Source organism: Carcharhinus amblyrhynchos, chromosome 3 (genome assembly GCF_965287045.1).
Source record: "Carcharhinus amblyrhynchos chromosome 3, sCarAmb.v2.hapA, whole genome shotgun sequence".
Taxonomy (NCBI): domain Eukaryota; kingdom Metazoa; phylum Chordata; class Chondrichthyes; order Carcharhiniformes; family Carcharhinidae; genus Carcharhinus; species Carcharhinus amblyrhynchos.
The window spans coordinates 59,182,423-59,186,562 of NC_137326.1; the positions used below are offsets into that span (position 1 = coordinate 59,182,423).

Genomic DNA, 4,140 nt, shown 5'->3' on the forward strand with positions numbered 1-4,140 from the left:
ATCCAGGTCATTTATGAAAACTACAAACAGCAAGGGTCCCAGAACAGATCCCTTGGGGCACTCCATGGGTGATCGACCTCCATGCAGAAAAAGACCCAATAACACCCACTCTCTGCCTTCTGCGGGCAAGCCAGTTCTGGATCCACAAGGCAATAGTCCCTTGGATCCCATGCCCTCTCACTTTCTCAAGAAGTCTTGCATGGGAGACCTTATCGAAAGCCTTGCTGAAGTCCACATAAACCACATCTACCGCTCTTCCTTTGTTAACGTGTTTAGACACATTTTCAAAGAACTCAACCAGGCTCGTAAGGCATGATCTGCCTTTGACAAAGCCATGCTGACTACTTTTGAGCATACGAAACTTCTCTAAACGTTCATAAATTGTTTCCCTGAGGATCTTCCCCATCAGCTTACCAACCACTGAGGTTAGACTCACCGATCGGTAATTCCCCAGGCTACCCCATTCCCTTTCTTGAATATAGGAACCACATCTGCAATACTCCAATCCTCCGGAACCTCTCCCGTCTCCATCAACGATGCAAAGATTATCACCAGAGGCCTCATCATTACCTCCTCAAAGAATTCTAACAGATTTGTCAGATATGACCTCCTTTTGACTAAGACATGCTGACTCAGTCCTATTTTACCTTGCATTTCCAAGTACTCCGCAATTTCATCCTTAATGATAGACTCACCCATGACTGAGGTCAGGCTAACTGGCCTATTAATTTCCCAAATTCTGCCTTCCTTCCTTCTTAATCAGGAGTGTTACATTAGCCTTTTTCTGGTCCTCTGGGACCTTCCCCGACTCCAGTGATTCCTGAAAGATCACCACCAATGCCTTCACAATCTCCTCAGCTCTCCCCTTCAGGACCCTGGGGTGTAGTCCATCTGGTCTTGGTAATTTATCCACCTTCAGACCTTTCAGCATCCCTTGCACCTTTTCCTGTGTGATGGCTACTACATTTACTTCTGACATCTAGTAGACGTTCCACAAATTCTTTATCTTGAGGTTAGCTACCAACTTGATTTTCCCAGTCCACCTGCATATTGAAATCCCCTATTACTGTAATATTGCCTTTCTTACATGATTTTCTATCTCCTGATTTATTTTCTGTCTGACATCCTGACTACCACTAGGAGGCCTATACATAACTCCCATCAGAGTTTTTTTCCTTTGCGATTCCTCAACTCTATCCACACAGATTCTATGCCGTCTGACCCTATATCACTTCTCGCTAATGGTTTAACTTTGTTTCTTACCAACAAGGCAAGCCCGCCTCCCCTACCCATTTGCCTATCCTTTCGATAGGACACGTATCCTTGGATGTTCAGATTCCATCTCTGATGCCCTTTCAGCCACGTCTCTGTGATGCCCACAAAATCGTACCCTCCAATTACAATGTGTGCTTCCAGCTCATGTACCTTGTCCCGTATACCGCGTGGATACAGCACCCTCAATGCTGTGTTGATGCCCCTTCCCATAGTTGTCCCTTTATCTGCTGTGCTTGAAGTTTTATTCCTGCCAATTTCCATACTCTCTATGGGTAGTTCTGGAAACTTTAACTTCTACAGTATCATCAATATTAATTGTAAACATTAATAATCGACTCTGCATTATGAGATACAGGAACAGAAAATAATTCAAAATTACACTCAGAGCATTGTTGTTGTAATTTACGTTATACAGGTACAAACATCCCAGTGTATAATATGGATTACACAATGAGAACCAGCTGAATATAGAAAGTTCAGGGGGAACTGAAAAATCAAATAAGCAAAGCAAAGAAAGAGTATGAAAGGAGGCTGGCAGCTAACATAAAAGGGAATCCAAAGGTCTTCCATAAACATATAAATATTAAAGAGTGGCAAAAGGAGGAGTGAAGCCGGTCAGGGACTGAAAAGGAGAGTTATGTATGGAGGCAAGGGCCATCACTAAGATATTGGATGGAAAACTTTGCATCTGTCTTTAACAAGGAAGAAGATGCTACCCAGGTTATGAGCAAACAGTAGACATTTCTTGAAGGGTTTAAAATCGATACAAAGGAGATATTGAATAGGCTGTCTGTACTTTTAAGTTCATGACACATTTGTTGAGATCCAAGGATACTGAGGGAATTGAGAATGGAAATTGTGGAGGCAATGGCCATAATTTTCCTCAGATACAGTGATGGTCCCAGAGGACAGGAAAATTACAAGTGTTCTAAAACAGGTATAAAAATTTAAGTTCAGCAATTACAGGCCAGTCAGTTTAATCTTAGTGATGGGGAAGCTTTTAGAAATAATGACAAAATTAATTGTCACTTGAGCAAATGCAGTTAATTAAGGAGAGTTAACATGGATTTATTAAGGGCAAATCATGTTTAACTAACTCATTTTGAGTTTTTGATGAGAGGGGAGTTAACGAGGTGTACATGGACTTTCAAAAGTCATTTGATAAAAGTGTCACACAACACTTGTGAACAAAGTTACAACTCATGGAATAAAATGGGCAGCAGCAACATGAATAAGAAAATGGACTGAATGACAGAAAACAAATTGTAGTGGTGAGAGGCTGCTTTTCTGGCTGGAGGAAATTTATAGTGGAGCTCCCTAGCGTTCAGCTTTAGGACTCCGATTATCCTGATATCTATTAATGATGTAGGCCTGGGTGGATAGGACATAATTTCAAAATTTGCAGATGACATAAAACTTGAAAGTATCATGACCTGTGAGGATGATAGTTTAGAACTTCAAAAAAAAGGCTCATGGAATAGGCAGACAAGTAGATGAAATATAACATGTTTTTAAGTGTAAAGTGACTCATTTAGTTGAAAGAACTTGGAGAACAATATAAACCAAAGGGTACAATTCTAAAGGGTGGACAAGACAGGTTGATAGCACAGTTAATAAAGCATCCTGGACTTTATTAGTAGAGGCATTGAGTGCAAAGTGTGGAAGTTACGTTAAATCTGAAAAAAAAATTGGTTCAGTCTCAGCTGGAGTACTGTGTCCAGTTCTGGGCATCACGGTTTAGGAAGGCATTTGAAAGGGCACAGAAAAAATTTGCAAGAATGACACAGGGATCAGAAATTTCAGTTACAGAGACAGATTGGAGAAACTGGGACTGTGCTCCTTACAGAAGGTTGAGGGGAGTTTTTAGTAGAGATATTCCAAATTAAGAGAGGTCCGAAACAGTAGATAGGGAGAAATGATTCCTTTTAGTGGAAAGATCCAGAATGAGGGGACACAGATTTAAGGTAATTGTCTAAAGAAACAATGATGACATGGGAAAAAAACTTCTTTACGTTTTAAGTGATTAAGGTCTGGAATTTACTGCCTGAGAATGTGGTGGAGGCAGATTCAATTGAGGTATTCAACAACGCACTGGATCATTATTTGAAAAGGAAAACCGTGCAGTGTAATGAGGCAAAAGCAGGGGATAGAGTGGCACGAGGTGAATTGTGACTGCTCCTGGCAGCCACAACAGGCTGAATTGCATCTTTGTGTCATAACTACTACAATTCAAATCCCAATTCTTAATCTGAAATAAATCAGACCATCTCAGCACAGCTATAAAAGCCAATCCCTCCCAACAAAAATATTTCAGGCTCAGTCAGGGCAGTGCAGAAAATCATGGAGGAATCCAGCTGCTGGAAGGTACGTCAGGTCACACCTGTACTTCTTGTAAAGATGCTGAATTCAGTTCCAGTACAGGGTGAGCTGGGGGGTCATGGGCACCAATAAATGTGGGCAGCCAGTGGACAAGAGGCTGCTACTTCGCTGCAATTTGGCTGTAGAGACAGGATTTTTTAATTCCAATTCAATCAAATCAAGTCCAATTCAGAGTCTCAACAAGTTGAGATATTCCAGATCCAAGCTGACAAGACAGGGCTCTCACCTCCTATCTTGGCCTTGATCTACAGGATCCAAGCTGATTGGAATAGGCATAGCACCTCCTCAAAGGCTTGATCTCATTTGCATCTTAGCCAAAAGGCCGAGATGCCGCTTTTAAAAATTGTTTCAGACGAAGCTAAAACGTAATCGAATGACTTCAACCAAGTGGAAAGAGGGGATGCTTCAAACCAGATAGTCTGGGTTCCCTCAGGAAATCTCTCGAGTTCCCACCTGCCAGAAGGCATCGCACTTTTGTGTGGGTAC

At 41.6% G+C, this 4,140-nt stretch overlaps 1 protein-coding gene across 2 annotated transcripts in view; it reads right to left on the reverse strand.

Moving 5' to 3' along the window:
* Positions 1-4,140, reverse strand: part of nprl2 (NPR2 like, GATOR1 complex subunit) — a 38,536-nt gene that overhangs the window by 34,297 nt on the left and 99 nt on the right. The gene's annotated exons all lie outside the window — the stretch shown is intronic.